The following is a 19,435-nucleotide window of genomic DNA, read 5'->3' as shown; positions in this document are numbered from 1 at the left end:
TTTTTTAGAGACGGTAATAATTTGAGTTTCCCGTATACATCGAACTATTACTCTATATTCAATTGAACTTCGTCATTTTTATTCTTTACTAACAAGGAAAATCTTAGTTTCTTTATAAATATCGAACTTCTCTATTTTTTAATTTGAACTTCTTGGTTTATTTCTTTTAGTATCAAAATATCCTAGTTTTGTTTTGACCCCCTGCACATTTTTTAAAATTTTGATTTATTTGTAAAAACATAGACACCAACGGGAGATAGAATTATGTGTGCATAAAGTGGGTAGCAATTTCCAACTTTCCCTCGTCGAGCACTTGAACTTCTAAGAAATGTTTTTCATTTTTGATGAGTTGCTTTTAAAAATGCCAAAATGACATTGGTTTTTGTTTTTGTTTTTCGAACATGTAAATCTTAGGTTTAAATAAACTCCAAACTTCCATATTATTTTAATTCGAACCTCACGTTGGTTTTATTTTCTATTAGCGGTTAGAATCCGAGTTTTCAATAAACATTGAACGGTTCCATTACTTTAATTTGAACTTCTAGGTTTCTTTTAGAAACAAGGAAATCCATTTACTATTTAAATTTTGAAAAAAAAATTGTTATTTTAATTTGAGCTTTCGTTGTGGAAACTTGTTGAACAAGAGGGAACTTTTTGAATTTTCCTGGTCTGTGCACTTGAACTTCTAGCAACAAAATTTTTGGACTTCACCTTTTTACTCCTTTTTTCTCATACGAAACACACACCATGCTGTACGCGAACTTCTGTCTGTTGTCATTTTGAATTTCTCTCGGTTACGTGAAAATATCTGAGTTTTTTATTGTCATTGAACCACTGTACCTTTTTATTTGAACTTCATTTGTGTATTTTTTTTAAAAAAATGTAATAAACATTTGTACAACTTCTTGGTTATTTTGAATTGAACTTCTTAGTTTTTTCGTTAGTAACAGGAACAATTATGAGTAGGTCCTTTTATGTGAGTGAGTGTACAAAATTTTCACATTCTCACATTTTTGTTAATGTTCACTTCATTACATGTTGTTTCAAAATTGACCATTTTGTACTTGCCAACAATTTTTTGTGTGTGTTTGCCTTTTTAATATTTTTGACACCCAAAGTGTGTGTTATTTCGAATGTGAACATTCTAAACTATGCGCAACAGAAAATATGAACTTCTCATCCACATTTTTTTTGTGTATCAACATCTTTTTGAACACACATATTTTTGGAAACAGCTTTGCAACTCCATTCTCTTCTCTGTTCTTTCTTCGCTCTACATGAGAAAAAAAGTTTCTCTCATTTTGTGTACTAAGCACACACATGCACAGCACATCCACAATCTTTTTGGTAGTCAGATAAAAAGGTCACGGTCCCACACATAGACAATCAAACTCCCCTGAATTTGAGCAGTAATACATGGACTTCTCCTATACAAAAATTTTCGTCTTTGATACATGGCCATGGCCTGCTGAAATTTGACACTTTGGACTGCAGCATACTCTGAGCCAGCAGGGGAAGAGGCACTTGAAGGTGCCTGCCGGAGCTGTGATGTGGAGCAGGGACATGGATCTCCATTGAGGATGATCTTGAGGCGAGGAAACAAGACGTACCAGAGTTGGCAGAGGAGATGTGGGGATAACCGATGGTGGGGCTGCAGCACCGGATGGGGGCCGCGATGGCACGTGGTGGCAGGGGCCGCTAGCGGCATCGTGGGAGGAGGCAGGCAACGGCGGTAGCGGCACCTGGGATTTCCAGAGCGGCGGCGGCTCGCGTGGTTGGCGGGGGCGGCGGCGCCTGGGGTTCGCGGGGACGGTGGCGGCTCGCGTGGTTGGCGGGGGCGGTGGCGCCTGGGGTTCGTGGGTGACGGCAGCGGCTCGCATGGTTGGCGGGGGCGACGGCGAGCGGGGCACCATCGGCTGGGGACACGGGATGGAGAGGTAGGGCGGATTCAGGGGGAGGGAGGTGGTGGTTGCTCGTGGGATCCGGGCCGCGCCACCGTTGGGGAGGAGGGGAGGTGGCGAGCCGGTCCGGGGGGAGGGGAGGGGCCGCTCCGCCGTTGGGAGGAGGAGAGGTGGCGCGCCGCCGTTGGGAGGAGGGGAGGTGGCGAGCCGGCCCGAGGAGGGGCCACGCCGCCGTTGGGAGGAGGGGAGGTGGCGAGCCGGCCTGGGGGGGAGGGGAAGGGCCGCGCTACCGTTGGGAGGAGGGGAGGTGGCGCGCCGGCCGCGGGGGAGGAGGTGCTGCACCGTGGGGGAAGTGGGTCGGGGATGAGGGCCGAGAGGTGGAAGAGTGGGAGGTGGGGTTCAGAGTTTTTTTAGACCTCAGGAAGGTCGGGTCGCCTCCTATATAGGCGTTCCGTGATCCGAATAGTTATTCTAATCCTGGGATTAGAATAGTGCTACTTTCTCTCTCTCTATATATATATATATCAGCCTAACCGTAGCCCCTAGCCTACCCTAACCCTCGCGCCGCCACCACTCCTCTCCCTCGGGATCCAAGCCCGCAACCAACCTCTCTTCCTCCCTCGTTTTCAGCATTACACCAACCAGAGACGCCCCGATCTAGATCCTCTCCCGCCTCCGACCAGCTCCCTGGATTTATGCCGCTGACGAACCAACCACCACCAGCCTGAGCGCCTCTGCCTCCTTGTCCCGCCGTCATCCACTACCGTCGCACAGCCAGCCCGAGCGCTCATTCCCGAATGGATTGAGGCGCTACCTACAGTCCACAGCCGTGTGCAACTACTCTGCGCTTGAGCTACACAAGGCCCCGATCGACCTTGCTCCCCTGCCGTCTCCAGCACCGTGCCAGCGAGCGCCACCGCCGTAGCTGCTTTGATCCTCGCCCGAACCAGCAGGCTGTCCTCATCGCCCCTACTCCCTTCCCTTCCTCTTCTTCCCTGAAGCTCTCCCAGACCACCCCCTCACCGTGTCTCTCTCACAGGGAACCATGGAGCCGCCGCTTGGAGCTCCATGACCGCACCTCCCTGCCCTGATGAGTCCCCGCCATCCCGAGGCCACCTGTCTTCGTCCGGCCGGCAACAAGCAGCAGCTTGCCAGAGCACGAGCTCTGTCGGGTCAGCCTCCCTCTGCCCGTCCCTCTCCTACTCTGATCTCCTTCCTCCCTTTGTGCCACTTCTCTAAATTTGTTTCCCTGCCATGGCTTTGCCGCTATGCCACCACCCTGCTCCGTTCGTCGCCGCCTTTGCAAGATCCGGCGAGGCCCTGCGTTCCCGGCCTCCTTCCTCACCAAGTTCGCCGCCGCCACTCCCCAAGCTCCTCCAGGCCGTCGCGCCAAGTCAGGCCACCTCCTCCTCTTCTTCTGCTTCGAGCAGGAGGTCAACACCCCTGCCTCGAGCCACGACCGCGCGTCGCCTGCGTGCGTTGACCGCGCCCAGGCGCAGCGCCTCGTTCCGGCCTCCCTCTCCACCAAACTGGGCCATGGCCCATGGTGAGTAGCCCCTGCCCTTTATATGCTCCTATTGGGCCAGGCAGTTTCGGCCCACATATGTTTTATTTTACCGTCAGCGATTTTGTCTATTATACAGAAAACTACATGTTTACATATTGGCCCCTTATGTTCATGCATATCATATCTCACTAATCGTAAATCGGATTAAAATGATTTAAACATGTAAAATGCTTAGATTTTCATCTACTTTAATAATTTTCAACTTTCATTCATGTGAAAAATGTTTAGCTTGATGTTTCAATTTAATTTACATAAATGACTTGTTAAAATAGTTTATTTAATAACTAAATAACCGTAGCTCTGAATTTAATAAACTTTATATGTAAATGGCGTAGAAAAATGCATAGATTAACATGTTCCACTTACTTTGCATGTTTAATAACTATAAAATATGGTTTAGGGCAGAACAGTAGTAAATTAGAAATATGCATATGGGGATTTTCTGGAATTGTTGTTTGTTATTTCCGGCCTCATTTAAACTTGCCTAAATAGTTAGTTTACTTATGCTTCACCTCTTGCCATGTTTGACAACATTTAATATTGTTGGGTACATAAACGGGAGAGAACTAAACAAATGAATGCGGTGTTCCTTAAATATGCAACTCGTTGCATATTGAGCTCCACTTAACATGTAGTATCGTTTGTTGCACTTTGCCATGCCATGAATCATTAAACCGGACATGCATCATACTTGGTTGCGCATGATGCCATGTTTATGTGATGGTTGTTTACCATGTTGGTTGATTCTTTCTGGCCGTGCTTCTTCTTGATAGTTCCGATTACGTTGCGTCGGTGAGCATTCGTTCGACTACGCCCATTCATCTTCTTCATGGATTCGGTCTTCTTCCTAGCGGGTTATCAGGCAAGATGATAGTCACCTTGGATCTCACTACTATCTTTGCTATGCTAGTTGTCTCGATGCTATCGCTATGTCGCGCTAGCTACCACTTGCTTGCAAGCCTCCCAAATTGCCATGTCAAACCTCTAACCCACCATTGTCCTAGCAAACCGTTGATTGGCTATGTTACCGCTTGGCTCAGCCCCTCTTATAGCGTTGCTAGTTGCAGGTGCAGTTACAGGTTGTTCCATGTTGGGACATGGATATCATGGTTATCATGGGATATCACAATATCTCTTATTTAATTAATTCATCTATATACTTGGTAATGGGTGGAAGGCTTAGCCTTTTGCTTCGTGTTTTGTTCCACTCTTGCCACCATAGATTCCGTCATATCGGTGTTATGTTCCTTGATTTTGCGTCCCTAACATGGTGAGGGTTTATGGGCCCCTCTTGACAGTTTGCTTTGAATAAAACTCTTCCAGCAAGGCCCAACATTGGTTTTAACATTTCCCAACCTAATAACTAGACATGATAATAAATTTGACGCATAGGGAGTTAGAGCTAGCTGAGGTTCGTTATTCAACCTAATACAGGGGGCCAATGCTGATAGTGTTGGTCCCGAACAGAGCCACTTGCGGTGCCGCCCCCTTCACCCGGGGTATTTGGTTGCCATACGTAGTGTTCATCCGGTCGTGGCCTGAGACGACATACGCGCGACTACTATCAGGGTGTCGGCACGCCGGGAGGTCTTGCTGGACTTGTTTTACCATTGTCGAAATGTCTTGTGCACCGGGATCCCGAGTCTGATCGGACGTCCCACAATTGAGGATTGTCTCCGCGGATCGTGAGCTTGTCATGGGCTAAGTTGGGACACCCCTGCAGGGTGCCGTGCCCTCGGTTATGTGGCAGATGGGATTTTTTAATATCTGGTTATAGAGAACTTGACACTAGATTCGAATTAAAATACACCAACGGCGTGCGTAACCGTGACTATCTCTTTTCGGGTGCGTTCGAGAAGAGAACACAGTTGGGTCATGTTTGAACGTAAGTAGTTCAGGATCACTTCTTGATCATTAGTAGTTGGCGACCGTTGCGTAATTTCTCATCTTATTCTTGTACTCATAAGTTAGCCACCATATTATGCTTAGTCGCTTGCTGCAACCTCACCACTTATCCATTCTATACCCATTAAGCTTTGCTAGTATTGATATCCATGGTAATGGGATTGCTGAGTCCTCGTGGCTCACAGATTACTACAACAATAGTTGAAGGTACATGAAATGCGATGGTCTGACGCGAGTGCGATGCTTGCTTGTTTGGAGTTCGCCTTCTTCGATCAAGGGATAGGTTCCGGGTTGGGGAGCCTGGGATTAGCAGGGTGGATGTCATTCTTCTTTTTTGTTTGATTTCATCCATAGTCAGATACTTCTCTTCTGCATGATGGTTGCTATGTATTGATGACCTGTTGTATTCATGTTGTAGCTTGTGGCGAGTGTAAGCCTTTACCTTGTATTCTCATCTATTTAGTACATGGTATGTTATAATGATATCCACCTTGCTATACGCTCTAAATGCTATTGTGCCCCAAGCATGGATTCATTACGTGATTGAGATAGAATCGCATCTTGGGCGCTACAATACGGGGGCCCACCGGCGTGAAAATCAGGGGGCGGGGAGAGAGTTGGTTAGGAAGGTTACCTAAAACTTTATGTAAGTGTTCGTAGATGTAGAATCATTGCTCATATCATGGCATGAAATAAATACTAGCTGCAAGAGGATATAAAAATGCACTACACTCATGTTGACAAGATGCTCATATGATGTATGCATTAAATCACACAAAAATAACAATAGGGCAAGTTATAACAGTTTTAGCACTTAACAACAACATGCCCTTTTGCAATGAAGATAATAACATGAACATGAACCGTAACATGAATGAAACAGCCACCAAGGGCACGTTTGGATTGGGGGACAAGGCGGTGCCGGGACGGAGGAATGCATATCGGGGCTCTGGCGAGGGAGCTTGGGCGCCCGGCGGCGGGCATCCATGGCAGCGGCGGATCTGGGCTCGACGAAGCATCGGGCGGCATGGGGAGGATGGGTGGCGTCGATGGCGCTCGTCGGTGAGGCATGGAGGGGCTCGTTCTTGCCGGTGGCGGCGGCCTTGGGCGGCGAGGTCGGAGAGGTCTGGCGCTGGGAGATGTGGTCGCTGGCGAGGTGAGGTCGAGGCACGGGCGACGAGGAGGACGGCGCTTCGGTGCGCTCCATCGACGGAGGTCGGCGGGGTCAAGGTCGATGGTAGGTGGCGCTCCGGTGAGGCCGAGGCAACGGTGGAGCTCTGGATCAAGAGATCCTCTCCCGATCTGGAGCGCTGGGGCAAGCGAGCACGGAGGGGCACGGGGGCGCGGCCCGGTTCGGTCCGGATCTAGGCCTCGAAGGGCCGCGGCAGTGGGAGGCGCGGGGAGGACATGTGGCGGCTTGGGGTTGGTCGAGACGACGGCTGGATGGCGCGCAGCCACTAGCGGCTCACCATGTGGCATGCGGGGGATGGGGCTCGCCAGAAAACGAGGACGAGGCGGCTGGAGGTGACTGGTGATGCGGTTTTCGAGGAGGATGCGGCGGCTGCATGAAGAAGGAGGGTAGGGTGACTAGGGATAGGTTCAGCCCAAATTTGGAAGGGTGTAGGTCTATGTATAGTGAAGGTTAGGGTTTGGGGTTTTGGAGCCCTCCGACCGCGATTCGACGGTTCCAGTGGGAGGGGTGGTTAAGATGGGCTAGGTGGGCTGCAAGTGGGCTGTGAAGAGGGGCTGGGCTGAGAGGTCAGAAAAGAAGAGCGGCCCGGAAATAGTTTTTGGAGACCGAAAACGTCCGACGTTTGACCTGCTATATGCCGCTATATTTTTAACAGATGGGCTATTAAACGGACTCCGCACGTGACAAAATTTGGCAGGCGGTCTACCTACAATAAAACAAGACCGCACACCAACTACATCACATTACGAGAACATTTTTATCCCACTAATAAACAAATATTCGGAGGTGGCATGGGCGTGTGCGAGCGTGGTTGGACTCAGAATGGACAACGGAGAGAACTCGGAGACCCGGATGGATGCAAGTTTTGAAAAACATGTAGATGAAATGCACATGATGACATGGAAAAGTGCAACATGCAAGCGAATGACAAGGCAACATCGGCGAATAAATGGAAGACATCTGGAGCATCGTTCTCGGGTTGTCACATGGGGCGTCCACCATTGGGGCGGATGTGGCCCTGCCGGCCGTGACCCCATAGGGCGACCCCTCTGCCTCTCCAGGCGGCAGCGCCGCGTCAATGCCATCCGAAGAGCACCCCGTCGGTCCCCCAAGCACGACCAAGGGCACATCAAGGAAAGGAGGGGGTACCCCAGCTCCGACCAAGAAGGAGAATAAGAGGACGTGGGTCGATCCTGATGAGTAAGTAACCTACCTTGCCCTTGAGTTAAGCATAGATTGCCACTAGACCCATAGTACTCCCCTCCTGATGACCAAGTTGGGCGTCGTGATGAAGAAGTGGAAGGAGAGCCAAGAGCCGAAGGAGCCCCTAGTCCTGAGGGAGCCGTTAGCCTCTGGTTGCGGCCATGGCGGGCGTGGAAATGCATCAGGCTGACCTGACGCAACCCCCGGGCGCTCGGGCAGCACCATGCCCGAGCGTTCGAGTGATCCACCTACTCCTGTCGCCTTGTTGGCGCTGCCTGGAGGAACGTCCGTCAAGGGCACCGGGGCTCAGGAGGCGACACCCCTCGTTGCGGCATCAACGGCCCCAACGCAGGTGGAGGAGGTGGTCCCTTGTCCCCTCGCGACGGAGCGCGCCCCTGAGGATGTGGTGATATAGCCTCAGGAGGGGCCAGCCCCCGCAGGCCAGCAGGATGCGAAGCTGTCCACCCTTGTTGCGCCTCAAGGGAGCTCGGAGCCTCCGGTGCCCCAAGCTGCCATGCCACCACTTCCTTGACCATGGCGTTGGCTAATGCGCCTATGCCGCCTCCTCGCCAGTCCCTTGTGCCGGCGAACTGCGGCCCGCTCATCAGGCCCGAGGCCCTGGATAAAGCCTTCATCGCCCTTGGCCGAATCCGGGCCGACCTCTAAGATGCCGATAGGTGCCTCACGAGGGAGCGCATGGGGCTTATTTCGGGGTGGCTCCAGGTCGACACATCCGCCAAGATGGCCTAGGTCATGGTCAGAGCCGCCACCGCACAGGGTCGGTAGGAAGCCGCTGAAGCGAAGGAGGCTCGCGACGCGGCGCTGGCCAGTGCAGCATCCGCCAAGAAGCGCTACAACGAGGCAGAGGCCAAGCTGATGACCCTTCAGGAGGAGTAAGTCGCGCAAGCCCAATGGCACCAGCAGCCGGAGGAGGGTCTCAAGGCCCGTGAAGCAAAGTTCACCGATTGTGACCTCAAGTTGGCCCAGGTGATCACTGACCAGGCCGGGGAGCGCGGTCGCCTGGCCAATCTGAAGGAGTAGGTGGACAAAGCCCAGGCGTCCCATGCCTAACACGTCTCCGAGGTGACAGCTTAGCTGGAGGCTAGGGAGAAGATCCTTATTTCTGCTGAGAAGAAGGCGGCCGAGGAACATGAAACCTTCCTCTCCATTGAGCTCAGGTCTCGTGAGGCGCTATGCTCTATATGTAGGGGAGGATACGTAGAGTTGCTGGTGGCCGCAGAAGGTGGCTTTGCGGGGCTATGCTCCAAGCTCACCGAAGCGCTTGAGGGTGCCACCGCTGAGGTGGACTCCATCTTGGAGGAGGAGTGCCGCTCGCTCTTCATCGTAGCTGCGACGCGCTTCTTTAGCCAGCTCTTCCTACAGGATCCTAGCTTCGACTTTGACGTGGTGATCCATCTGGTCGCTCCAGAGTCTCGCGCTGCTGTCGCGGAAGCCGTGAAGGGTCACGTGGATGCATTGCTGAAGAAGTTCCTCTGCATCCCCGATGCCACACCCATTGTTGTGGAGGCCAGCAGCGGCGATGATGGTGGCAGCATCGCCGACGACGAGCTCCCTATGACCAGGACAGGCGGCGATGACGGCCAAGACGATGGTGGTGCTTCATCCTAGTTTTTATCCTGCAACATTTCTCGTGCCTTGCGGAGGCGTAAGACTTTTGTTTGAATTTGTGGAACACTTTATGCTTGTAATGACTGTTAGGACTCCGCAGTTTTCCTATTCGTGCTTGGTTTCTTTCCTGTTTGCTTTTGCACTCTGCGTCGGCAGGGCCAAGCCCCGCGCATACCTCGACCGCTGTTGGGGCGTCCGGATCGCCAGGACGACACCGAGGGGCGAGGGGCTACATGACTAGTGAGGCCCCTGAGTCGCTGTGCTCAAGGGTCCCCCTTGGTGTATGAGAAGCCCTCATGAAGGAAACGTGTGTTGTGACGAAGTTAATCCGGTGTCCTCCATACCTTTCTTCGCCAGCTTTCACCCGAGAGGGACGCGGGAAGACCAGGTACAAGGGACCTGGTGAGGTGGCGTGTGCTAGGCTGGGCCTGAGCGTAGCCCCCATATCCAGCCCCCTCATGCACGCATTCTAGGGGAATGCGGCATGACAGGGCCGTGAAGCAATCCTGAGGTTGGTGCAACCCCTAGGGTGCCCTCAGTTGTTTATCCACCAGCACGGAGCACGGGGCTTCCACTTGGGCATGGGCATAGTCGCTGTGTGACCGTGTCATCCACCAGCGTGGAGCATGGGGCTTCCACTTGGGCGTGGGTGGGAGTTCCCATGGGGGCAGACTCCTGGGCATGTACAACCCCGTTCGTACGTGTGGCTAGCATGACAGAATGGGAGGAGGTGTATCTGGGCACCCGTGAGCCAGCGCGGGACTCACGAGGTCCTACCTCAAGGTGGGTTGCACCTGAATCTTCTGGCGCCGAGCGCGCTTATGAGACCTATGTGGTGGGGATGCCCTGCGCCAAATGAACCTCCGAAGGTTATCGCATGAGAAGGCCGAACACCAATGACCCCAGGAGGTTACGTGAATGTTGCCGACCTGCCAGACAAAGCTCAGCCATTGGTTTTATCGACACTGCATGGACGGACCCGAGCACAGATGCCGTGCCCAGTCTTCTCATGCAACAATCCCATAGAAAGACACCCAGCGCGTGGCTCCCGTGACGGTAAAGCGCCAAACTTTTGTTGTATGAACCAGGTTGTGCACCCTTACTCATCCACTCGCGATTATCCTATGCGAGAACAAGGCACCAAGGACCCGGGGAGGTGACACACACGGGAGCTGGCCCACAAGACAGAGCTCGGTCGCTTGGGTTTAAAAATGCTGCAGGGATGGACCCGAGCACAAACGTCATGCCAGTCCTTAATCATGAGGTGGTCGCGGGCAGGTTTGTGAGGGTGCAGCGACATTCACGGTGGCGAAGCACCGGACGTGCAGGTTGGAATACTTAGGAAATTCATAAAGGCAAAGCCAGTCCTGGTACATGTGCAAAACGATATAGCTGTAGGGGCGAGCCCTGATTCCTTGAGGATAATGCAGCCTGAGGGGTGCCCTCAACTGAACAAACCAAAAGGTCACCTGGCAGCAGTGTTGTAGACGCGTCAAGGTAGCTGGAGACGCATGCCGCAGAAGTTGCTCCACATGAGCTAGACGGCTCCTAAGGCTTGGGGAGCTCGCGAAGCCTAGGGGGCTCGCACGGGTCCGAGGCCTCCTCAGACATGACCGCCTAGCATCTGGCCTCGTGACACGCCATACCATGCTACACGAAGCGCTGGTACAAGGTGCCCACATTCAGCGATCCAAACGGCATGCTGACGTAGCTGTAGGGGTAGCCTCCACTCCGGCCTACGCACGAGGGCCAGAAGAGACCCTGCGAAGCGGCGCTGTTGAGGCCTGGGATGTTGACGCAGACGCACAGCTCGCTGCCCATGTTGAGGGCTATGACCCTCTGGGTGGTGCGGGGCGGTGCTCACCACGTATTGTCTGCATCTCCTGAAGCTCCTCAATCACCTTGGTAATGAATACTCATGCGCCTGGTGCCTCATGCCTCGCTTCTTGCTGGCAAGGGCGCGTGTTGGAGCACACCTCCAAGTGGTGCCCGAGCACCTCCCTCGTCGCACTAGTCAGGTCAGAGGCTCTCTAGATGGAAGCCCCTCAGCCCGTCTTGAGGGAAGTGCTGGGCGCACATTCCTAGGCGGAGGAAGGGCCGCCCCAGCAGCGGGCATGGAACCTGAGGCACCGTCGGCAAGCACTACAGCCTCACGACGATTCTTGGGGAGAAGCTTCTTCTTCTTGGGGGTGGCCTCGGGAGGCAGAACAACACCATCATTGTCAGAGTTTTCAGCTGCAGCAGCCTGGTAGGAGCGCTTGAGGGAGCACACCGCATGTTTCTGATCGTTGGCGACCGTGACGATGCTGCCACACCCCTCATCTTGAGGACATTGTAGACATGGTGGGTTGCCGCCATGAACTTGGCGAGGGCAAGGTATCCAAGGATGGCATTGTACCGGAGGCCGATGCAGGCGATGTCAAAGTCGATGAGCTCGGTGTGGTAGTTGTCGTGTGTGCCAAAGGTGACGAGAAGGCACACCTGCCCCAGGGGTATGGTGGAGCCGTCGGTCACTCCTGAGAAGGGCTTGGTGGGCAGGAGCTGATCATAGGGCACCTGGAGCATCTCAAACGTCTCAAGGGAGAGAACATTGAGCCTCACGCCACCATCGATGAGGGTCTTGGTGATGAGAACGTTGCTGATGGTGGGCGTGCCGATGGTGTGTTACCACCTTCCTGGCAGTCGTTGGTGTTGTGGCTATGTACGTTGTGGAAGATGCAGAATGGGCGGTTACCCCTAGGAGGCTCGTCGTGGTCATGGCCACGCTTCATCCCGGGTTCAGCTACAAGCATGACGGGACCCTTGCGCTTCGCCTCCTTAGCCTTGGCCTTCTTGTCTTTGGGGCCGGTCTCCGGGAGCTCGATGAGTGAGAGGCGGCCCTCTTCGTCCCTTGCGCACTTGATTGCCAGTTTGAACATCTCTAGGGCTGAGCACAAGTCCTCGTGGATAGCGAGCTCCACCTTTATTTTGACGTATCGGACGCCGTCGATGAATGCCGAGATGATGGCCTCGTCCGACGCCTTTGGGATCTTGAGGCGAATGTTTGTGAAGCGCTCTATGTACTTGTGTAGGATCTCGCCCGTCTGCTGCTTCACGCGCTGCAGGTTACCCACCACAGGGGCGCGGTCACGGGTGCCCTGGAAGATGGCGATGAAGCGCTCGCGATGCTCATCCCTAGAGGAGATCAACCCCTCCACGAGGTGCATGAGCCAGGAGCACGCGCCGTCCTTGAGAGCCATGGGAAACCAGTTCATCCTGACCTTTTCTTCACCGTTCGCTGTCTTGATGATCAGCGAGTAGAGCTGGAGGAAATCCGCAGGTGGGGGTACTGTCGTAGCGTGGAGGCAGGTCTGGCCTGAACTTGCCAGGCCAAACGACGCGGCACAACTCTGGGGTGAAGGCGCGGCAGCCCGCTACACTCACGAGTGCAGGCCGCATGGGTGGAGCTCGATCATGACGCCCACGCACCACAGCCTCTGGTGGCACGTGCTCTTAACGCTGACGTGGTAGCGTAGGGAGCGCACATGCGTCACCTTGGGGCCGCTGCACCACCTGGTAGCTTGCCTCATCACACGTCGCCGCCCCACGCTGTAACACCCACGATGCAGCTATATCTCCCACGTGTCGGAGAAAGACTTAGAGGCATAACCGCATAGTAGGCATGTTGTAAGAGGGGTAATCTTTACACATCCCATGTACTGAATAAGAAAGGGATAAAGAGTTGACTTACAGTCGCCACTTCACACAATACATAAATACAGCATTACATCATCCAGAATACAATCAAGGTCCGACTATGGAACCAAATAAAGAAAGACAACCCCAAATGCTAGATCCCCGATCGCCCCAACTGGGCTCCTCTACTGATCATTCGGAAAAGACACATAGTAACGCCCCAAATCCTCGTCAAACTCCCACTTGAGTTTGGTAGCGTCCCCTGCACTGGCATCATCGGCACCTGCATATGTTTGGAAGTAATCTGTGAGTCACCGGGACTCAACAATATCACACCCTCGCGATCAAGACTATTTAAGCTTAAGGTAGGAAAGGGGTAGTGAGGTGGACCTGCAACAAGCACTAGCATGTATGTGGCTAACTTACGCAAATGAGAGCGAGAAGAGAAGCAAAGCACGGTCGAGAAGCTATAAAGATCAAGAAGTGATCCTGAAACTACTTACGTTCAAGCATAACACGAGACCGTGTTCTCTTCCCGGACTCCGCCGAAAAGAGACCATCATGGCTACACACGCGGTTGATTCATTTTAATTAAGTTAAGTTTCAAGTTCTCTACAACCGGACATTAACAAATTCCCATCTGCCCATAACCGCGGGCACGGCTTTCGGAAGTTTAAACCCTATAGGGGTGTCCCAACTTAGCCCATCACAAGCTCTCACGGTCAACGAAGGATATTCCTTCTCTCAGGAAGACCCGATCAGACATGGAATCCCGGTTACAAGACATTTCGACAATGGTAAAACAAGACCAGCAAAGCCACCCGAATGTGCCGAAAAATCCTGATAGGATCTGCACATATCTTGTTCTCAGGGCACACTGGGTAAGCAATCCGTACAACTAAAACCATCCCTCAAGTTTCCCCGAGGTGGCGCTGCAAGGGGCTCTAGTTTGGACCAACACTCAGAGGAGCACTAGCCCGGGGGTTTAAAATAAAGATGACCCTTGAGTCCGTGGAATCCAAGGGAAGAAGGCTTAGGTGGCAAATGGTAAAACCAAGGTTGGGCCTTGCTGGAGAGGTTTTATTCAAGGCGAACTCTCAAGGGGTTCCCGTTATAACCCAACCGTGTAAGGAACGCAAAATCAAGGAACATAACACTGGTATGACAGAAACTATGGCGGCAAGAGTGGAACAAAACACCAGGCATAAGGCCGAGCCTTCCACCCTTTACCAAGTGTATAGATGCATTAAAGTAAACAAGATATAATAATGATATCCCAATAATAAACATGTTCCAACAAGGAACAAACTTCATCTCCACCTGCAACTAGCAACGCTATAAGAGGGGCTGAGCAAAGCGGTAACATAGCCAAACAATAGTTCGTTAGGAAAGGTGGGTTAGAGGCTTGACATGGCATTATGGGAGACATGATATAGCAGGTGGTAGGTATCGCGGCATAGCAATAGATCGAGCAACTAGCAAGCAAAGATAGAAGTGATTTCGAGGGTATGGTCATCTTGCCTGCAAAGTTCTCAGAGTTGACGGAAGCTTGATCCTCATAAGCATACTCAATGGGTTTCTCGATCACGAACTCGTCTCCCGGCTCTACCAAAGGCAAGCACACAAGCAAAAGACCAACAATCAGTCACGGTGCAATGCGCAAGCAACATGATGCAAAACATGGCATGATATGCGGGATGTGATATGCAATGCATATGCGTGCTTCGGAAAGGAAAGATTGAACCAGGCCTTAACTTGGCAAACCAAGTGTGCCTATGGAAAGGTGAGATGATTTCGGTCGAAATCGATATAAAGATCACCGGAATCGGATGCACGGTTTGCAAATGGAAAGCAAAACAAGAATGGCACAAATTCTGCGATTAACATTACGATGCCATCTAGAGTGCAACAAGAAACTAAGCTACTGCACTCCAACTTATCAAAAAGGCACATGACAGTGATCTATTCAAGATCCTTGACAAAATATGAACACTGAGCTACGGCTAAATCACTCAAGAGCAGGTTCAAGCAAGCATGGCAAAAGTGCAAAAGATATCAGCATCATAGACTTCGTGAAAAAAGTAACATGTCAGGAATTAACTTCAGGAAGCAATGTTTAGAGTAAGCAAACGACAAGCTGCAGGAACAGAACATAGCAATACAAGGCATGGTATGAATCTACTCAAAGCATAGAACAGAAGTCCCTGACTTACCATAAGCCAAAAAGGATCAGAAGATATGATGGCACCCATGTAAACATAGCAAGTTCACTAACAGATTCAGACTTAGCAGAAAAACTGAGCATGGCAAAACACAGTTATGAAGGCCTCTTTGCAAGCTCGATTCACTCACCACAAGGCATTGCATGACAAACTAAGCATTCTACCAGCAAGAATACATGATCATAAGGCTAACCATGGCAAGAACAAGTTAATAGCATGCTTGGATCAACTACAACAACCTTGGCAAAATTGATTAACACGTAAACAATCTGCCAGGAACATTTTATAGCAAAAGTAGAGAAAGATTAAGTCATGCAAGGGACTCCATAAATGCAAACAGGGACATGGATGGATAGAGCACAACCATATGTCCAAATCATCCTTAATGAAGATACTCAAACAAAGCATGGATCTCTCTGTAGCAACATGAATACATGGCATAAAAATAACAGCAGGAAATGATTTAGTGAAATTCCTGAGATCCTGAAATTTAATGCATCTATCTACTTGGTAAAGGGTGGAAGGCTCAGCCTTATGCCTGGTGTTTGGTTCCACTCTTGCCGCCCTAGTTTCCGTCATACCGGTGTTATCTTCCTTGATTTTGCGTTCCTTACGCGGTTGGGGGAATGGGACCCCCTTGACAGTTCGCTTTGAATAAAACTCCTCCAGCAAGGCCCAACCTTGGTTTTAACATTTGCCACCTAAGCCTTTTTCCCTTGAGTTCTGCAGACTCAAGGGTCATCTTTATTTTAAACCCCCGGGCCAGTGCTCCTCTGAGTGTTGGTCCAACCTGTCAGCCGCCGGTGACCACCAGGGGCAACTCTGGGTTGGCCTACCGGAAGTTTGGACAATCCGGTGAGCCCTGAGAACGAGATATGTGCAGCTCCTATCGGGATTTGTCGGTACATCGGGCGACTTTGCTGGTCTTGTTTTACCATTGTCGAAATGTCTTGTAACCAGGATTCCAAGTCTGATCGGGTCTTCCTGGGAGAAGGAATATCCTTCGTTGGTCGTGAGAGCTTGTGATGGGCTAAGTTGGGACACCCCGGCAGGGTATAAACTTTCGAGAGCCCTGCCCGCGGTTATGTGGCAGATCGGAATTTGTTAATGTCTGGTTGTAGAGAACTTAACACTTGACTTAATTAAAATGCATCAACCGCGTGTGTAGCCGTGATGTTCTCTTCTCGGCGGAGTTCGGGAAGTGAACACGGTTCTTGTGTTATGCTTGAACGTAAGTAGCTTCAGGATCACTTCTTGATCACTTATAGTTTCTCGACCGTGCGTTGCTTCTCTTCTTTCTCTCTTTTGCGTAAGTTAGCCACCATATATGCTTAGTGCTTTGCTACAGCTCCACCTCACTACCCTTTCCTCCCCTTAAAGCTTAAATAGTCTTGATCTCGCGGGTGTGAGATTGATGATTCCTCGTGACTCACGGATACTTCCAAACAATTGCAGGTCCCGATGATACCAGTGCAGGTGACACAACCCAGCTCAAGTGGGAGCTTGATGAAGATCTTGTTCGTGTGTTGTTTCGTTTCCTGTTGATCAGTATTGGAGCCTAGTTGGGGCGATCGGGGATCTAGCATTTGGGGTTGTCTTCTTTCATTTTGGTTCCGTAGTCGGACCTTGTTTGTATTCTGGATGATGTATATTTAACTTGTATTTGTGTGAAGTGGCGATTGTAAGCCAACTCTTTATCCCTTTCTTATTCAGTACATGGGATTGTGTGAAGATTACCCCTCTTGCGACAAACCTACCATGCGGCTATACCTCTAAGTCGTCCCCGACACATGGGAGATATAGCCGCATTATGGGTGTTACAAGTTGGTATCAGAGCCATCCCCAACTTAGGAGCCCCCTGCTTGATCGAATCGCTGACGTTGTTGAGTCTAGAACAAAATGTTTTGAGTCTTAGGATTATATATATATATATATCGGATAGTAGGATTCTTTTTACTCCTCCGTCCCTTCGTCGCTCTGGTGAGGCCTCCTGGCGTAGAAGTTTTGACTTTTCTCCCCTCAAATTTCACTAAAAAAATTTAGGATCACGCGGGTATCTTGGAATCATTCCGATAGTCTTGTGACGAGAACATTGTTCTTGGTTCCTCCTGGCATTTAGGAATTGTGGCAGTGTCCCTGGGAGATGAGGTCCGAGGTGTTGTCGTCACAATTTTATCGTTGTAGTTATAGAATGCCTGAGTTCGCCGACATCGAAAATCTCTTTTATGCAGTTGTTGGTGAGATAACCTCGACACCACCCAATACTGGGCGGGAGTTCGGGAGTATTGCCATAACTCGTATAACAGATGCTTTTCGAAGGTTGAGGTACATGATTTCCGAAGGTTTCTTGGTTATGTGTTGAAGGATGGATAGAGCTGGATGTAGGGATTGTTAGTTTGGGTGAGATATTATGCTTCCCCTGTATCCCCAACACCTGATTGCATAACCATAAAGTTTCGGGAGTTTATAAGTGGGAATTCAAGTATCACGTAGGATGTCTTTCCAACAAACACATGATACGATATGTGATCTATCATATGTTTGTTTCCGGCTTATTCTGCAAGCCAGATCCTTTGTTTTATTTTGGTTTGTGGTATTTGAGTTGCTTCAATGTCAAGTGTTGATTCCATGCCTTCCCTAAGAATATTTCTATGTGGATGCTAATCCTTCTTGATCATCAAGGTTTTCTTTTCAATTCTTTCCAACCAGTGTGCTTCTCTTCAAGTGGATCTGATCATTTTCAACATCCGCAAGATCAACTCTAAGTTTTCTCAATGTTGTTCATTCCATCTGCCAAGTTGCCTTTATTTTCCCACCCACCCACCCTTTTTCTTCGAGGATTCAGATTTCTTAATCATGTATCCTTTTATTTGTGATAAGTCTCTTCATTCCTTTCAATCAATGTTCTTATCCGGTGATTCTTAGGAAGATAGTAAGGAAGCTTCAAGTTTATTATTCTTCGTTCTCTTTTCTTCTCTAGTGGATTTAATTCAAGCTTTGTCGATCATATCCTTTCCTCATTTCAAATGTCTTCTCATGCCGGTGCACCTCTTCATCATCCACTTCTCGTTATTCAATTATTCCGGAGTGCTGAAGATATCTCATAAGATTCACGGTTACATTCTTGATTCCGTTCAAGTTATTTCGAGCTTGTTATCTCATTCCATCCATTTAATTCAATCGACGCATTCTCTATTTTAAATCGTTAAACGGTGTATCTCTTGAGTGGGCCCTAACCCACAGGTCTTTTCCCAGGATCCTACCTAACTCTTCTAATTTTCCGGAGCTACTCTCAAATTCTTTTCCAAGTTTGACGTAAGAATGAATTATCATCAGTCATAGGTATTTCTCGAAGATCTTTCAAATTCGTTTCATCTTTGGCTCAACCTTTCCTCTTTTAATCATCCCGGAGTGTCTCAACAATTCTTGATGGTGTTTCTGTCGTCATTCTCGGTATTTGAAGACCAAAGAAGAGTTTTTTCCTCCAAATCTTGATCCATTCTCTTCAAGATTCATGGTCAAGCTTTATGCCATCATCTCATCATTGTTTTCGATTGTGAGAATTCTTTTCACCCATCCGGACCAATTCAGGAGTCCTTTCAGTTTGATTCTCCGGAGCCCATCATCTCAGAATTATTCATTCCAGCTTTCAGCTCTCGTTCTCCAAATCTTACCGGTGCATCATTCAAGTATTCTCTAATTAGTTCGTGATCTCTTCATTCTTTTGCATCTTGATTCACTCAAGTATCTTTGTTCATTTTCAATCCTTACGGCGGTTCGTTCAAGATTTCTCTTCCTTCGTTATCATATCAATTTATTCGTTGTTTCAATCCTACTGGTGGTTCGTCAAAGACCTTCCCAAGTTGGCGCTATATCTATCTTAATGCTTTCTACGAGAATAAGTAGTATGCCAAATCCGTTGCTTGTCATCAATTTAAATTGGTGAAGGATACACATAACATAATTCTTATTCTTGCTTCATCCAACTGATGGATTCATTCTTCCGTAGTTTGTTCACGATGAGTAAATTCTCAGTTCAAGTGCTTCATACTTTCCCGGAGTTCCAAGATCTCTCAATTTTATCACCACGAAGATTCATCTAAGTCCTTGCAAGGATTCACCTTGTGTTTTCAATTTCTTT

General features: G+C 49.9%; 1 long non-coding RNA gene across 1 annotated transcript; it reads left to right on the top strand.

The window, feature by feature from the left end:
- The first annotated feature begins 2,452 nt into the window (after positions 1-2,452).
- Positions 2,453-17,171, top strand: LOC147975677 (uncharacterized). The gene is made up of 3 exons (XR_015601012.1): positions 2,453-3,447; positions 4,242-4,330; positions 16,750-17,171. It is a non-coding gene; the product is annotated as an uncharacterized LOC147975677 (long non-coding RNA).
- The last annotated feature ends 2,264 nt before the right edge of the window (positions 17,172-19,435 follow it).

The sequence above is a fragment of the Triticum urartu genome, chromosome 4A (genome assembly GCF_056163025.1).
Source record: "Triticum urartu cultivar PI428250 chromosome 4A, HENAU_Tu73, whole genome shotgun sequence".
Classification (NCBI taxonomy): Eukaryota; Viridiplantae; Streptophyta; class Magnoliopsida; order Poales; family Poaceae; genus Triticum; species Triticum urartu.
This window is presented reverse-complemented; position numbering and strand designations above follow the sequence as displayed.